Raw genomic sequence first — 18,878 nt, forward strand, 5'->3', positions numbered from 1 at the left:
GTGTTTGTTAATTGACTAACAGCAGTTAACCACCACACTGCTGGATTAGAGGCATATTTCCTGAACAGGGATAACTCCCCTGTTACACCGACCTCTGCTAAGAATTCTAAAGCAAAATATTTCAGTTCTCAGCGACGATATAAAACTCACGCCTCAGAATTCTTAGATTGTCGAAAACTAGAAGACAGAGGCTACACTGCGACATCCTGCCCTCTACAGGGTAATGCAGTGTTTCTTAAGGTCCAAGTGCCTTGCACTGGTTTCACTGGCTGCACCAGCTGTACAGTTCCACCTCCAGATATGCATAATTAAGCAACCTGATAGTGAATACATATGTTTCTATATTATATATTGTATTAATGTAACATGGTTTTTGTGTACAGAGGTTAATATACATGAGCTTTGAGGGTCACTCATGACCAATAACACATTGAGGTGTACTGGTTATTCTTTTGTTCATTAGCACTACGTATGAGGACTGAAAGCCATATCTTAAATTGTTGATGATGTACTCATGATATGGTTTCAGTTGCCCCACCTGTTATTGGGGAGTATATGGTATATTTGTATTTTTATATGGTGGTTAATGATGTTTTGATATTCTACAATACTGTTGTTCTTTTTATGTACTGTAGAGACAATTATCAAATATAATTATGTTCAAAATGTAGAAAGTTACATACAATGTACAATCTTATTTATGTTTTTTTTCCTGATACTTACTGTAGTGCCTCTGTTTTAAAAATTATATGGACTGTATAACTTGCTGTAACACCATTTTTTTTTTTTACAAATTGCATATATTCTGCTTACATGTATCATGGTAGGATGTAGCAATTATTAACCACATTTAAGCATGTGTATAGAGAGAACATTTGTAAGCTGCCAAAATGATAAATTGCCTAAAGAATTTCTTAACCCATATGCAGTATTGCAACCACCTGCCCGATCTCCATTCAAAATTAAACAACTTGGCGAGTTTTGCTTCCTATGTTAGAATGCATTTCAAAATGCATTTTAATAAAGTGACCATCTGGCACACAAATGTGGTCTGACAAAAAGACCTTGACATTCTATGACAAATTATGTTCAAAACACACAGATGGCCAGGTTTCGTAGATGAAAATCCCTTACATGATTTTATCAATAATGCCCACATTATTTTTTGAAACAAATACAGATTAAATGTATCCTTCCTGGTTTAAGATTGTTTTAAAATAATGTTAACAAAGTAAAATCTGTAGTATTTGTCATAATTGGATTCCAGAGGTCATGCATCTAAAAATAGCTCTCATAGGAGCTGTAATGTATGCATTTCCAGGTTAAATCCTCAATTCTGGCACCATCAAGGGCCCCCAGTTCCTGTATGCTGTCCCTGCATTAACCTATGAGTTTGCAGATCACTTGGAAAGTCATTGCCTGTATTCTACTCAGGGACTGGGGGAAAAGGCACTCCTGGGGACACACCTAAGAGACAGAGAGCTACCTGGGAAATATTCAAATAAATAATTGTAATACATTTTGCATATATTTTAAACATCTCGGGTATTGCAGGTATGTCAACAATGGAAGAGCAAGGCACACAACAGAAAATATTTAGGCAGCAGAAATGTATTTACTCATGTTAGGTTTGTCATTGGGGTCAGGTATTTACACATTTAAAACCGGGATCATATCATTGAGCAAAGCCAATAAGTAAAATAAATTGTAATTTATTCCATAGAAACAGGCACCCATTGAATTACAATAGACAGAAAAAGATACACTTACTTGGGGTCTGGGGTTGACAAACTGACTTTCCTAGTTGAAATAAAGTCTTTAAAACAGTCCAGTGCTGAAGTGGGGACTTAGAAAACATTCCGGTTTAAAAAGTCCTGCAACCTTTTTCCTTGCAATCTCAGCAAGGTGTCTCTGGGTCCTGTCCGCCCCGTTCTTGCCCTTATGGCAAATTGGACTCCTAGAATCACTTGGAAACACATAGAACCACATAGGAACACATGGAACCCAAAAGAGAGCACAACAATAGAGAGAGTTGTGGGATGGCGACTAGCTGTCTTATACACCTTGGGACAGGCAGTCCAACATCCTGCCCTCCAACCAGTGGCGTGGCAATTTCATCCCTGGCCACTCACACACTTTGCCAGGTTTGCGAAAGCTGGCACCTATGGCTTCAGAACAATGAGAGAGCATGTGTACAAACCGCCATCTTTGCTCATTCCCTATTCCAAGCCCTTTGCCGGCTGAATGCCTCTTAGTCTGGGGAAAGTGACAACTGCCAGGATGGCCTGTAGTTACACAACCATCTTATTTAAAGGGCTTTCACACCCCTGGCATCTGGTGTCCCTTTTTTTTTTTTTTTTTAACACTCTTTTTTCCTTTATTGGAGACAGATAAAAGTTGGTACATTCAGGGGTTACAATCAGTACAGTATTTAACAATTGGATAGGATTAAGTTGACTTGGTTGTGTTCTATGGAGACAGTCTCAATAAAGCCTTTTCTCAGTTTTGTGTCAAAAAAGAGATGGGTAGGGGGAGACTCAGGTTGGGGGGGTATAGATGGGAACGACAAAAGATGGGTTGGGGGGGGGGCAGGTTTCGGGGAGGGTCGGAGGAGGGGGGGGAGGCATTAGGGAGTTCCTCTCTTATTGTCAGTGCCGGGGGGTAAGTGAGGGGAGATGGGTTATTTTTTGTAATTGGGTCTAGTCTGGTGTCGAGATTCCTAGACTTATCCATGGTTCCCATGTGTTGTGGAATTGTGGCATTTTTTGCCTGAGCATTGCTGTTAGCCTTTCCATGCTCATGACTAGGTTTATTCTGTTTACTACTGTCCTTCGTGAGGGTGCTTTCAGTTGTTTCCAGGCTGCTGCAACTGTACATCTCGCGGCCGTGAGTATGGTCGACATCAGTCTGGCCTCGGGGGCCGGGATGTCCTCCATTGGGCTGCCCAGCACGTATGTCAGAGGGTCCAGCGGGACCTCCAGGCCTAGGGTCTCGTCTAGCAAGCTCTGGATTCTAGTCCAGAATTTCTGGATTTCGGGGCATGTCCACCATATGTGGGCCATGTCCCCTTTCTGTCCACATCCCCTCCAGCACAGGTCCGATGCGCCGGGGAAGATCTGGCTCAATCTACTCGGGGTCAGGTACCATTGAAATAGTATTTTGTATATGTTTTCTTTTGTTACTGTGCAGATTGAAGTTTTGGGGGCGGCCTCCCAGATGTCCTCCCACTCCTCGAGGTCTAGGGGTATGCCCAGGTCTATACACCATTTTTGCATATAGGCATGTGTGGGCGAGGGGAGGGAATTTTCGATTATTCTGTAAATTGACGTAATTAGTCCCTTCTGGTATTCTCTCACTTGGCAGAAGGACTCAAATTTGGTTATGGGGGGGAATTTTGAGGACGCGGACAGAGCTCTGAGAAAGTGTCATAGCTGTAGGAATGCAAACATGGGGAGGTGGGGGGCCGCTAATTTGTTTTTGAGCTCCTGGAAGGACAGAGCTTCATTATTCTCCAGCAGATCCGCTACTGTGCTAATATGAAGGTCCTGAAATAGACCGATTTGGGCTTGGGTGCATCCCGGAGGGAATTCAGGGTTCCCAAGTATGGGGGTGAGTTGGTAGGGGGGAGAAGTTAGGCCATATTTCCCTCTGTTTTTGGACCAGATAGACCACGTGCATTTCATTGCTCCTAACTCAAATTTCTGGGGAGGTTTTCCTTTATATTCTGGGGACCATAGCAATGTAGGGAGGGGGAGAGGGGATATATAGCTAGCCTCCATTTCTAACCAGCAGGTTGTACTCGGGGGGCTGTTCCAGACTACTGCTTGTCTGAGCTGGGTCGCGTGGTAATATCTGACCACATCTGGTACTCCTAGTCCACCCCTCCTTTTAGCTGCTAAGAGCACTGACCTCGGGACTCGGGGTTTCCGATACTTCCATATAAATTGCATTATTTGCTTTTGAATATCTTTTAGGTCGGCTAACGGTATTGGGATTGGAAGGGTTTGGAAATAGTATAACAGTCGGGGAAGGATATTCATTTTAGCGGAGACGATTCTGCCGAACCAGGAGATCTGGTATGTATTCCATGTCTCTACGTCTCTCTTGATTTGACTAAATAGGGGGGGATAGTTTGTTTTAAATAGCATGGAGTACTTTTTAGTGATTTTTATTCCTAGGTATTTTATATGGGACAAGTTCCATCTATATTTGTAGTTTGATTGGAGAAGTTTCCATGTGGCTTCGGGGAGGGATATATTCAGTGCTTCAGATTTGTCCCTGTTTATCTTGTAGTCTGAGGCCTGACTAAATTCATCTAATAATTTGTGGAGATTGGGCAGGGAGATATGTGGGTTAGCTAGGGTCAGAATGACGTCGTCCGCGAAAAGAGATATTTTGTAGTTTTTGTCAGCTATAGTTACACCTGTGATTATGTCTGCTCTAACTTGGGCCGCCAGTGGTTCTATTGATATTGCAAATAGCAAGGGGGATAGGGAGCAGCCCTGTCTGGTTCCGTTTCTAATGTGGATCGGACTGGATTGTCCTCCAGGTAATTTTAAGTATGCCGTGGGGTTCTGGTAGAGTGCTCTGACCCCCTCTAGAAACGGGCCTGAGAAGCCGAATTTGAGCAGGGTTTTGTCTAGGAAGGTCCATTTGACCCGATCAAAGGCCTTCTCAGCGTCTAGACTGAGGATCATGGCTTGGAGTTTGTTGAGATGCACGTGGTCAATGATATTAATAATCTTGCGGGTGTTGTCAGAGGCCTGTCTTCCTGACACAAATCCCACTTGGTCTATATGAATTAGTCTGGGGAGAATAGGGTTTAACCGGTTTGCTAGGATCTTGCTAAAGAGTTTCAGGTCTGTGTTAAGCAGGGAGATTGGTCTGTAGCTACCGCATTGGAGCGGGTCCCTTCCTTCCTTGTGTATAATTGCTAGGTTGGCAGCCGTAATTGTGCCTAGGATCGGGGCTCCTTCTAGGAAAGAGTTGAACATATCGAGTAGAAAGGGGGAGAGCGGCATGCTAAATATTTTATAATAGGCGTTTGAGAAACCGTCTGGACCAGGGGTTTTGGCTATCTTAAGGGTGCTTATGGCTTGTGCCAATTCCTCCTGGGTGATCTTACCATTTAGGGCTTTGAGTTCCTCTTCCGTGAGAGATGGTAGATTACATCTTGCTAAAAATTGCGAGATATAGTCTACGTCTACTGGGTCTTGGTTGGGGGGGTGGAGGTTGTAGAGATCTGTATAATATTTTGCAAATTCTTGGGCTATTTCTTTTTCGATATAAGTGGTGTGGCCTCCTTTAGTGTGGATTCTAGTAATTTGGCCCCTTGTTTTTATGCCCCGAAGTTTTGATGCTAATAGTTTATCAGCTTTGTTGCCTTTGTCATAAAACTTCTGGTTGGACCATTTAAGTTTTCTCTCCACCTCCTCTAATTGGGACTGTCTTAGTTCGGTCCTAGTTTTTTCAAGTATTCTGAGTAGTTTCTTGGAAGGTGACTTTTTATGCTGGTGTTCCAAGGTAGTTATTTTTTCAGTTAGCTCTTTTTGCATTTTTAGTTTCTGCTTTTTTTTATAAGATGCTAGGGAGATTAGATCCCCTCTGATTTGAGCTTTGTGGGCTTCCCACAGTGTTGACGCTAGGGGGACTGACCCTTTGTTTTGTTCAAAGAACATATTTAGTTTGTGTCGTATCGTATCTACTGTTTGGGGGTCGTTCAGTAAGGTATCATTACGTTTCCAATTATAGGAGGTGTGTTTCACAAACGGGAGAGATAGGGTCAAATCTATCGGGGCATGGTCAGACCACGTTATTGGTCCTATATTGGAGTGTGAGGACGCCTGGAGGACATTTGTGGAACCTATGAAATAGTCGATCCGCGAGTATGATTGGTGCGGGGCCGAGAAGAACGTATAGTCCCTCTGGCCGACGTGCTGGGCCCTCCAAATATCTGTGAGAGAGAAACTTTTTAAGACCTCAATAAGTTTTGTCGCTTTTTGTTATGTCTGGGCTACATATTGGGTGGACGGTTGGGTGGTTCTATCCTGATCGGGGGATAGGGCCATGTTGAAATTGCCAACTATGAGCAACGAAGCTAGAGCTGATTGATCAAGGGAGTCTAGCAGGACCTGGATAAATTGAACTTGATTTTCGTTTGGGGCGTATATATTTATTATAGAAATAGGGTTTCCAGAGAGGGAACCTTGTATGTGCAGGTATCGGCCATCTGGATCTCGGCTAATCTTGGAGAGGGTGAATGAAACACTGTTCCTTATTAGAATGGCTACTCCTCTTTTTTTAACCTGGGAGGAGGCGTAGTAGGCCTGGGGAAAGGTCTGCTTGAATGTGTTTGGGGGATCATTAGAGTTGAAATGTGTCTCTTGTAAGCATATGATATCGCTCCTGAGTTTTTTAAGTTCCTGGAGTGCTAACTTATGTTTTTTAGTTGAGTTGAGTCCTTTAACATTTAGGGAAGTGATTTTAATTGATGACATTATTGTGGGGTCGTGCTTCCAGGATTGAGAGGCCTGGACCCCGTATTTATCCCATGACGGGGGTTGGTTTGTTTATTATTGGGGGGGGGGGCTGGTTGGGGCGCAGCTTGGTTCGTGAGTCATTGTGTCCTGAGGAGCTCGGGAGGGATTGGGTGGGAGGGAGTTGGATGGGGGGAGTAAAGGGGGAAGGGGGGGCACACAAGAGGAAAGTAAGAAGTGGGCTTTCTGAGGGCCCATTTGTTTTCCCCTGTGGCACCTTCGTGTCCAGGGGTTGAGGGGGGAGTCCCTGGGAGGTCTTTCCGTGACGTCGATCGTGGAAGACTTCCAGGTTTGGAGGTCCGGCACCCTCCTCTTAAAGATTGGCAGGTGGGGGTGAGGAGGAGGGGGGGGGGAGGGGGTATTGAGGTTGGGTATAGCCTTGGGAAGAGATTTGTGTTCTCTAGTTTGAGGAGCTTTGTGGAGGCGGGGGGGGAGGGACAGGGAAGGGTGGGGGAGGTGAGACGGTTGGGGGGGAGGGAGGGGGGAGGGGGGGGGAAGTGGGGTGGGGGGGGTGTGAAGGGGGGGAGGGGAAGGAGGAGGGTGGGGCAGGGGAATGGGACGTTAGGGTGCAGGGGAGATCAGGGTTATCTCCCATGATTTCCTCGTAGTTCCCTTCGTAATGATATATCCTTTATAGGTTTGCATTACTAGGCACCTGTGTTTAAAGTACTTATCAGATGCCTGTTTCACTCTGTCTTAGCCATTGCCATGATGGAGTGAGATTTCGGGTACCAAGCGCGTGTGTAGGTTTTCTACTGTGCTTTATCTGGGCAGGGGGGGGAGGGACAGGGGGGGTAGGGTGTATGTGTGGAGGGAAGGGGGGAGGGGAGGGGGTGGGATAAGGGGGGGGGGGTTGGGGGAGGGAGTGGAGGGGGAGAAGGGAGGGGGGAGAGTATGTGAAGTAGGCGGGCTGGGTGGGGAGTGGTGGGGGGAAGGGGAGTGAGGGGTTGGAGAGGGGGGAGAACAGAGCTTTTGGTTTAATGATCCATCTTATTACATCGACACTTTTCATTGCAGTACAATATACAGATTACTGGATTACATTGTTAGGCAAAGGCATAAGAAAAAAGGAAAATCACAGCAGTGTGTATCTCCAGACACTCATTCCCTCGATATTCCTCTTGGTAAGCTAGGGGAGATCATGGGTACCTTGAATGAGAACGGTTCTCTTTTCGGTGTGTTAGTCGGGGGGGGCAGGAGGTTGAGGGGGGGGGATGGGAGGTTGGGGGGTAGGGGGGGTGTGTGAGGGGGGAAGGGGGGGCGGGGTAGGGGGGAGGGGAGGGGGTGGGGTAGGGGGGGGGTGGAGGGAGGGGGGAAAGGCTGTGAAGTAGGCAGGCTGGGTGGGGGGTGATGGGGGGTAGGGGGGGAGAGGAGGAGTGTGGGGGGGAGGGGGAGAAGGGAGGGGGGAGAGGATGTGGAGTAGGCGGGCTGGGTGGGGGGTGGTGGGGGGTAGGGGGGGAGGGGTTGGAGGGGGGGAGGAGAGAGCTTGGGGTTTAATGACCTGTTCCATTTCATCTACACATTTCACTGCAGTGCACTATACAGACTACTGGGTTACATTGCTAGACACAGGTAAGCGCAGAAAGGAAAATCACAACCATGTTTATCTCCAGACTCTCATTCCCTCGTTATTTCTCTAGATAAGCTAAGGGGGGTCATAGGGAACTTTAAAGAGCAGTTCGCGACCCCATGAGGGGGTTAATTGAGTTCTTGCCATTGATCGGGGCCTCAGCAGTTCTAGGGTCCCAGGTGTATTGGGGGGGCGGTTAGGGGGGGGGAGGGGCGCTTGGGTGAACATCCACGGTACCTTTAGGGGTTGTCGGGGGCGGGAGGAGTGGGGGGGAGGAGGTGAGGGTGTTATTTTCATACGACCTGTCTCTTGGTGGTTTCAGCTTGGAAGGGAGGAGAGGGGGAGGATTCCCTTGACCAAAAGGAGTACAGGGGGCCGGCGGCCCTGTCCACGCGGGCGCCTCGGTGCTGAGTCTCCTGGCTTTCGGGATGAATGGCCGGGGGGGAGAAATAGTATGAGGGGGGGGGCTTTTTTTCCCTCTTTTTTCTCCTTTTCCCCCCCCCTCAGTGGAATTGCGCCATTGCGCACGTGCGGGCCTTGCCGTCCTGATCTTGGGACTCGTTCCTCGGAGCTGATGACGTTAGCGACTTCTCCCCGTCCCATGGTGGGCCCGTTGGCGGCTGAAACTACTTTGCTATCTCAGCGGAGATAGGCCCGTCATCTGCTGGCTTGTGCTGGTGCTCCGGACGGCTTGGCTCGGGGCGGACAAGGTAAGGATAGGGGATGGGGGGGGAGTGAGGGGTGGGGGGGAGGGCAATAGGGAGTGGGGGGAAGGGGAGGCTTGGGAGGTGGAGAGTGGGGGGGGCGGGGGGGGACTGGGTTCTAGGGGGGGAGGGGGATGGGGGAAATTCCCGGTGCTTGTGGTAAGGAGGGTTGAGAGAGGGTAGTGCTGGAGGGATAGGCTAAGTGGGGCGAGAGGTCAGTGTGGTATGGAGGTTTGGTTGAAGCACGCGGGTCAGCCATCTTGTTCTTGCGAGGCAGGCTTTGTTGCTCCCTGGGTCTTTTGGCTGGCGATTCGTTCCGACGCTCTTGGTGTTTCCGCTGGGTCTGCTCACAGTGCTCTGGGGGGGCTTCTCTCTCTCTCCCCGTCTCTTTGGCTGGGGACTCCTATCGCCTCGAGGAACTCCTTGATGTCGTCAGGATCGGTGATGGTGAAGAACCGCCCGTTCCTCGGGACAACGAGCTTGAAGGGGAAGCCCCAGCGGTAGGGGATTCCGCGATCCCTGAGAATTGCTGTGAGGGGTTTCATCCCTTGTCTTTTCAGGACGGTCCATCTGGAGAGGTCGTTGAATACTTGAATCGTGTAAGTATCCATTTTGATGCTGCCGTCCCTTTTCGCAGCTGCAGAGATCTTTTCTTTCGCCGTGTATGTGTGGAACTTCATAATGACATCCCTTGGGCGCTTTGGGTCTGGCGATTTAGGGCCAAGGGCTCTGTGCGCTCTGTCGAGTTGGAGCTCGTGTTCTGTGAGGTCAGGTACCAGCTTTAAGAAGACGTTTTTGAGGTAAGTTGGTAGTGATTCTGGGGGGACCGTCTCGGGGATACCTCTGAACCGCAGGTTCTGCCTGCGGTCCCTATTTTCGTGATCTTCAATGGTGGATTTTAGCTCGGCAATTTCGTGGCCCATTCGCGCCATCTCATCCTCCAAATTTGAGTGGGAATCTGCTATCGTTGCCATTTTCGCCTTCACTTCGTCTGCCCGTGAGTTCAATTTATTCACATCCTCTCTAATGTCCCTTAAAACCTTCTCGAGGTCTTGAGTGAAACCTTTCCACATTCTGAGGAGTAGGGCTTCAAAGAAAGCCGGGTTGAGCTCTTGCTGTTGTGCAGGACTGTGCTGGGGCATATCGGCCGCCTCCGCGGCGTCCTCGTGTTCTTCGTCGCCATCTTGGATGCTTGCAGCCAGCTCCATCTGTCTCTGTGCTGGGTGGAAGAACTTAGTTACGGGGTTCTGCGATTTCCTTTGGTTCCTCCCCGTCATGCCTGGGTACCTTAGGGAGGCTGTTAGACGCTTTTGGGGGAAATTCGTTCGGTTTGGGGTGCTGTTCTAATAGTGTTCTGGGTAGGGTGTCGGGAGCTCTCCTTTTACCCGTCCATTCACGGAGGATGGAGGGTTGTGGCACTCTGAGGCTCAGGCAGCAGGGCCAAATTCTTGGCAATTGGGACAGGCAGCCTTGTACCCCTTTAAGGGGAGATGTTCCTTTAAGATGGCCGCTTCCTCCTCTGCAGCCACGTGGTGGGACCAGCAGTACCTTCAGTGAGAGGGTACTCTCCCAGTGCTCTCCCCTGCCGGGATCGCCTGATGGGGTATGTAGCTAGATTTATTGATTAATTGTCTCGGGGGGGGGGGGGCACGCGGGGACCGCAGCGGAGTGATGCTGCTCAGGCTTCCTCGCAGGGCTACGGGAGGCTGCCGCAGGCGCGCCTCAGGTACCGCTCATGGGGGGAGGGGGGTTTCCCCGAACACTACAGTGAGACCGGGCACCGCGGGACACCCGGAGCTTAGCGCCACCGCCCCTCCTACCTCCCGCTCCGCCTCTCCAGACGGCTCCTCCGCTTTTGTGTGTGGGGCAGGGGGAGACTTCCACCGGGGGTCGGGGCTCACAGGAGGCCTCCCAGAGCGTCGGCAAGCCCACTCCAAATCGCAGGAAAAGATGAGTCCTGTGCGCAGCTTGTCTTTGGGGTTCTGGGCTGTAAGGTTTGGGGGGGGATTTGTTTATTTAATTGCTGTGTCTTAGGTTATTCGTTGGAGGGGCCCTGGAGCAAGTCTCTCAGGCAGCCATTCCTCGTGACATCACAGGAAGTCTCCTGGTGTCCCTTTTATCTAGGACCAAGTGTTAGACTCACTGGCACCAATGCCCAGGTGGCTAGATAGCCCTGTGTTAGCCCAGGATGTGGGTACTCAAGCAGAAGTGCAGTACCCCTCCTGTTGTAACACCTTGGCATCCCTGAGGCTTTTGTCCTGACTTCTCACAGACCCATACGCACCAAGCTTAGCCATCTTGTCTGCCCGGAATCCATGACTTGGAAATCCCACCACAGTTCATTTACAGGTTATACCTATTAAATATAATTATTTAATAAAATATACTGTATCCTGTCTTATGTGTGGTAAAGTGTATAAGTCTCTGTACTGGTGTCATGGATGGAGTGAGAGTATAATTCACCTACCCTCTCTAGCCTCATGCTTGGCACTCATCAGAAAAATAACGTTTAAAACTTTTACACACTGCAAACATGCTCAGCTTTATCACCTATCTGGAGCATCCCCTGAACTCCTATACTAGGCTCAGGGTACCTGGGCATATATCTGGGTACCTGTCATACTAGGGACCCCTCTTTATACTAGGGTCTCCTGGACTGTTTCAGGTACCCTTTGCATCTCTGTGCTTCCTTTTGCCTCTTTTGGTCTTTGCTGAAGCAGGACCTCCTAGTGGTCAGTCGCATGAACGCTTTTCATGGTAGGTTTTTGACCAGAGCACTGTGCTTCAATGTAGCCGGAATCTAACCTGAATCCAGGGTACATTTTTGGGGTTTCCAGTAACTGGAACTCCCCTAAAAAGACGCAATCTGAAAGAAGTTTCTCCGTCAAACCTACCCTGAAACTGACAGCCTTGAAATCTCTTGGTCCTAGCACCCCAGGTAAGGCATAACACAGATGAATCTTTATTGTTGCATAATTTGTACACAGTCACAGTAATGCATGCACAATGCATGGGTCCAAGAGCTGACAGTCTAGGACCCCCAAAACACAGTTCAGGGGAAACCAAGTAGGCTTAACCTTTATTATAAAGCCTGGTTACCCCCTCCCCATCACAAGGTTGCAGAGAAAAATGCAGTGTTTTGGTACAATGTGCACATTAATCCGGGTTACAAAAGATGTGCACAAAAAGGAATATAAATGCTTACGGAGTGCCACCTCTATTTAAGACTCATCCTGGTCTGCACTCAGATGATGGTGCAACATTGTGGCATCATGCATGATAATGTCGTCGGCATGTGGACACATAGGAGACAGCATAGGAAGAGATCACCATGGCAACAAGTGTAAACAAGAAATGTAATCAGAAGGAAAAACAGAGAGAGAAGAAACCTAAATAGCAAATACATAAAGTAATACAAATTGAATAAAAACATAATAAAAAATGTTTCAATCATGAAACAGTCACCACACAACATTCCCTGTAAATAAAAGCGCCCCCTATGATCTACTGTACACAAAACATAAATAAGTAGGACCATCGTTTAATCCCTTGGGTTCCAATGTTTTCTGTATAAAAATTTGTTGAAGGAGCAATTACTCCCACTGCCTAGTGGGAATATATGTTCTATCCTCATGATGCGGATGGAAGAGATGTTGTTCTTGAATTTTTTGCAATGTTTTAGCAGTGCAGTGGTCTAATCAATCACCATGTTTTAATTATTGCTGTAATGTTCTATGAAATATGTTTTTAACTATTGTGTGGATAACCCACATGGGGATTTTAAAATGTATTTAACATGGGTGGATTCACAAGAGATTCTCTGGCAAATAGAATATTTGTAGGTATGTCCAATTTTATTCATATAGTGCCACAATTAACTTAGTGCTTTACAACATTACCATACAGGGAAAATAAAGTACAAACTGAAGACTCAATTTCAATGAAATACAACAATAGCAAGATTCATCTAGGCACTCATGCACAGAAAGGCAGATATTAACTCAGAACTTTCAAATGAGTCATCTCTGTCAAGTCTAGTGAAGCTTATGTGAGTTCTCCATTTCACATAAATCTACTTTACACCTAAAGAATAAATCAGATTTGTTTCTAGGCCCAAAGTATATACCCTTATACATGTAGCCATGCCACCCCTGGCTACTAATCTGCCCTTGTACTGGCAGTAAGCCCTGGTAATAACAGGCCTTGCCACCACTCCATGGTGTTGCATTTGAGTGACAGTGGGAGGCGGTGACCACAGGCCTGAGCATGTCCAATCATGGGACAGACCTGGTGCCCTCCTCCTGGTTGTACTTAAAGGCAGTACCACCCCAAATTCTAGAGTTCCTCTCCAAACTTGAGAGAGGCAGGGATCACGCCGAACTGCCTGGATCTAGGCCTACCCTGTTCCTGTTCCCCTCGGGGGAGAGTGAGTGATACCCAACACCTCTGGTCCTGCTAGAGGGCCAGGGAAGAGCTAGGACAGCTGGGGTTCCATGGGCCTCAGTGGTTGTCCAGGGACCATCATCCAGTGGCTAGCTGATCCTGAGTAAGCTGTTATTGTGCAGACCACTGCTGTGTTAAGCGTGTGTGATAATAAAGACCATTCCTGTTTCTATATACCTCCTGCCTGGGTGTGATCTTACTGGGAAGAGAGGGAGTAATTCTGCCATAGGAGATCGCCTCTATTCATCTTGGAGCCTGCGGCAGATGGAGGCAATGCACTGCTAGAGAAACATGTGGGTAAAGTACCCCAGAAACCAGATCCTGTGTCCCCTCTACCACTGACGAACAGCCCAGCCCTCCTGTTACTAGCAGGTATCATGCAAATTTAGTTATGGCCAATCTCCCACCGGGTGGGGGAAGCACCGTTACATACAGAACAGAAATGTACAGTAACTATTGGTCAGAGTCTTACCAGAGAAGTTAAGCACATGCTCTAAGGGTTGGTTGGCATGTCCTCAGCTTTTGTAGAAGTGATCATTTTCCTTTTCCCCCCACTTTTGTTTATAGAGGTCTTTTGTAGTTCTTTCTAAAAAGAAAAAAAACTTTGTCTGAATAAGGGTCCCTACAGTTATCGATAGAGCAGTGCCAAGTTGTGAAATAAGTCTCACTCAAAGACTCTGTCACATCTGGTGAATGTTTTGGGCTCCAGTAATTCAAAGTAGGATGTACTCATTCTCCCAGTTCTAAAATATCTTTTAAAAAGTTTCTTCAGTGTCAGATATCCTTCTGGTCATATTTCTTGGTGACACTTGTTGTCTCCATTCTTCCTATGTGCTCTTCTATGAGAACTTGTGCACATGACATCATCCCGCTATTGAGGCTTAAGGCTCATGAGGGGCAGTAATAAGGTATACATATTGGGTTTTTTTTTAGCATGTTTTTGTTTCCCAGAATGAGGTTGCACACATTTTTTAAATGTATCTTTGCAACCTATTATGATTATGAATAAATGTCTGCTGCATATATCTTGTTTTTGTGGCGTGCTTACCTCCTCTGTTGTTAATATTGAATCTCACTGTAGCAGGGTAATTTCACTCAGTAGCATCTATTTCCATTGATTTTCTTTTCTATTTTTGCTCTCATTCTTCTGCTTACTTCTGCTATTTTATTTCCCTATTTTGTGGATCTCAAGTGTAGGCTCTGTACTTTATTGGTCTCTCCCTCTCTCTTATTTGAACGATTTTGCAAATATGTCAATGTAAAATAATGTCAAAGACAGGACTAGACAACATAGAAATAACTTAGACTTAAGATGTTTAGATAAACTTTTCAAATCAAGTATATTACTGTATGTTGGCGACAGGGTACATGAAGAATACTCTCAAATCATGACCATTTGATCAAATCAAGTCTACTAAATTAGTAGCAGATATAGGATGCAGCCATGACTCTAGAGATCTGAAGTGCAACAGGGTGTCTGGAACCATACTTTTAAAGGACTGTTTGACAGTTTGTGACCAATAGTAGTTAAGTTGGAATAGGGGCTTATAGTTTAACATCACCATCAGTGGAGACTCAGCTTTAGCACACAGTGATTCTTTTAGAGAAGGTAGTGGTAATGTGGTGAGTTCTGGATTCTAAAGATGAAAAGTATCTACTGTAGCAATGCCATTCCTAATTCCACTAGTTGATGGACTATGCCTTGATTACAAATTATGGTACTCTGTGAGATATGTCTGCAGAAGATCAGTAGACAGCAAAAACGACCCAGACAAGAAATTGCGGCAAAAGGATTTAAATATATTTATAGCCCAGGTCCCCCTGGTCCCCCGTAAGCCACTTACCTCCCGGCGTGGGTGCGCTAGGCAGCAGAGGCAGGGGGCAGGTGTCGGCAGTGTCAGGGATATTGCGCTGGCGACTCAGTCGCCGGGGCTATAGGTGGCTGCCATAGCAGGGCGCCGCCATGACAGTGATGCACATGCAGGCGCCATGCAGTTGCGCATGCACAGCTCACATTCAGCCAGATAGCCAATAGGGCTAAAGCTTTTTCCCAGGCAGAGATATAGATATTTTGCACGTGCTTGAGCATGCCAGTCTGAGCTGGGACAAGGTTAGGGTAGGTTGCGTATGTTCAGGGCATCTGTGACCCCTGCACTAGGCCAGAGACCCCCTAGGCCCCGACTCACTGTAATAACTTGTGGCTGCTGCAGGGACCCCCATAAATAGTAACCCTTTCCTGTAGCTCAAGAGTGAGGGAATAGCCAGAACGCTATTGCAACGTGGCCCTTGGTGACCCGGGACCGGATCATCACACCAATACATACAGAGACATTCTTCATGGTGGAACCGCCACGCGGGGCCCCACCCAATGTAGAGGTGGAGGCTTCGCGGATGACATCGCTGCATACGTAGATCCTACCTTACAGTATCAGTGCAACTGGGTATTGGAGTACCTGGCAGGTACCTCACCTCGACAAGTGCACCAACTGTACACACGCTAGTGGGGCAGTGCTGTCACACACACTTGGGTGAGAATTGCAACTTGGGACACCAGGGTGGTTGGGTGTCCAAGGGCAACAGGACGTTGAGGGACTAACTTACCCGTTTTAGGGGACTTGGCGGGGAGGGGGTTATTAGAGAGTATGGACGTGTGCGGCCTGGTTGGTGGGACTGTGTATATCTGCTGTTCTTTTGCATGTAGTAAAACTGTTACTGTAAGCCATTTGTGTTTTATTGGATGGGTTCCTGTAACGGGGTTATCCCACATAGTAGTATCCCGTACAGGTGGAGGAGCTACCGATTGACCACTCAGGCACATCCGAGGCTCCAAGCAGCGGAGTCTCAGGCTTCCTGTGAGCCACAGGTAATGCACCACATACATAGTAGTATCTGTATCCCCCAAGGGGTGGGGGGAAAGTGCGCTACATATTGAAGAAATAATTATATCAAATATAAGAAATGGGGACATGGCGGACCCTTAAAACACTCCAACATGCTTCACGCCTAGGTGGCTGTGACGGTGAAGGGGTACCTATGCCATGAAAATAAAGGTATTCTACCCGGCCAGGGTAGAAAAGTCAGAAAATCCTGAGTCAGAAAAGGTATTTTTAGACTGTCAGTTCTGCGACCCAGAGCTGAATTAATTCCTAAAAATGTGTGTTAAACTGTTTAAAATGTGCCCAGGGGGAATAAGGGCCTGCTAGTCTGTGTTTAAGGGATTAATTGGAGAAGTGCGCCTGTGATTGTGATAATCAGTGAAGGATACAACATTGTAACAATGCCTTAACCACAGAGTCAATTGGATACTTGACTTGCGGTTAGTGAAGTGGTTCTAAAATTGCAACAATGTCTGATGTGGTTAGTATTAATTTAGGTCAATTAGATAACTGCATCTGCGGTTGGATTGCTACATTGTGTTCTGACCGCAGACGGGGACATATATTGTTTAAGCACCACAGATCAAAGCCTACACAATTAAAGGTATAACTTTTGTTAAGAATGTCCTAGCTTTCTGATTTTTTTATGCAAAGTGTTAGAAGGGAATCATACATTTTATAAATACATAAATGGGCTTAGTCCTGGTGTAGGTACATTTAAAATTATGTGATCTGGGGCATTTAAATGACATTCACAGAACCAGCCCATGCATTAAAAGATCCACCATATAATTTGTGTTTAGCCATTCCAGGGGAAGTCATAAAATATACAACAAGCAACAAAGAAGCCAATGCTACATCCAATATGACAAAAATACACCGTAAAATACTAAAATATTATTTTGAAAAAGGGTCATTTACTTTAACCCTTTGCCCAAAGCATTTTAAGCCTGTGAGCCACGACAAGGCAGACCCAGCTCACAGGTTCTATCACCATGAGATAAAATACTAATATACCGCTATTAGGATTAAAATTCTCATTTACCTCTATTAGTGCGGAGAAAGCCCAACATTGGATCTATATCCAGTAAAATGAAAAGGACCTACTGACTTGGGAAGTGGGGAGGAGCAGGCTTAAAACCTGGAAGGGAGGGGCCACTAACCTCCAACAGCTGAAACAGGCAATTAATTAGTTGGCATTCAACCCCAACTGACAAAAGATGGGTCGAAATAGAAGAATTGATTTGCTCCCCATTTCAAATTAAGGATCTCCTCTGGCTTAATAAAAAATCTAGACCAGCTGAGATTTACAAGAACTCGGTGATATCTTTTGCCTGTAACCTCTGGATCTCCCTTAAATCTAGGTTCCAATTAACTGGTATCCCATCCCTTATGTAACCTCTGTTTTCAGACCCCTCCCTCCCTTTTTACACAGGTAACCACCACTCTAAGCCCTGGGTCCAAAAGGGACTTTAAAGTGTCAATGATATTCTTACCCAAGGTAAAGTTCCTCCATTTGTCTCGCTACAAACAAAATACGATATCCTCTCCTCTGAATTTTTCAGATTTCTTCAGGTTAGACACTATATCCAAACCATCTACAAACCAACCGGACCTTATATGAGGATTGGTGTCTACATCAACCCTTTACAAAGGGCATTATTTCCAGAATTTATCACAGTCTGGACCCCATAAAAATTGCCAAACCCCTGAAAATTATATGGTATCTTGGGAAAAGGAGTTGAACACCAGTTTTTACCTTGATATCTGGGAAGCTGCCTCCAAAAATTCATTGAGCGTCATGATTAAGGAGAATATTTAGATGGTATATGACTCCTACCAGGTTAAACTCTTTTCTCCCAGGTGTTTCCCCATTATGTTGGCGAGGTTGTGGTGAATGGGGAATATACTGCATTTATTCCGGTCATCTCAAAAAATTCAACAAACATGGAGGGAAGTGTTCACCCTAATACACAGGATCCTAGGAATTACAGTCCCACAGGACCCAGTATATATATTACTTGGAAAACCAATGGCCAATTATAACAAAAAAGAAATTTAAAGTTGTTTCCCAAATTTTAAACGCTACTAGGTGCACAATCGCCAAAAATTTGAAACAATCTGCTCCCCCATCTTTAAACTAAATAAACAACAAAATCTGGCATATAGTCTATATGGAAAAACTTTCAGTTTACCTGAACGGTTCCACTTCACAATTTTCAGAGATTTTGGCTCCTTGGTTTAGACATGCAGGTATATCCCCATATTTAGACTAGAATAATTTGATCAGAGTGATCTATGATCTATGTTGTATTTAACCAATTGCTCACTGTTTCAAATGCTGTCCCCTTTCTCTCTCCCATAACCTCCTTCCTATTGTGTTATTACCAAACTATATGTAAGATAGAAGACCCCCGAAGACCACAGAAGACCCCAACATTGGATTACAATTTACAGATTAAGAAAAAGAAAGAACAAAAGAATTTTGGATTTTTTTTTACCTGTGGCACGTTGCTGTTTGGGATCGTGGATTGGTTCGAGAGCTTGCGGTGACCACGGGAATCAGAGGATGAAGACATCTAAAAGGTAAGGAAAAAATATTGAATGTATGTAATTTTTCATTTCAGGTTTTTTTTAGTGTATTATTTTGTGATTGCATTTTTTTAAACATTCGCAAATGTATTTATGTATGGCCGTTGATGTAGTGTTCAGGCATTTTTTGTTCTGGTGTTGTAAATAGTTTATTTCT

This window comes from Ascaphus truei, chromosome 3 (genome assembly GCF_040206685.1).
Source record: "Ascaphus truei isolate aAscTru1 chromosome 3, aAscTru1.hap1, whole genome shotgun sequence".
In the NCBI taxonomy this organism is placed as follows: domain Eukaryota; kingdom Metazoa; phylum Chordata; class Amphibia; order Anura; family Ascaphidae; genus Ascaphus; species Ascaphus truei.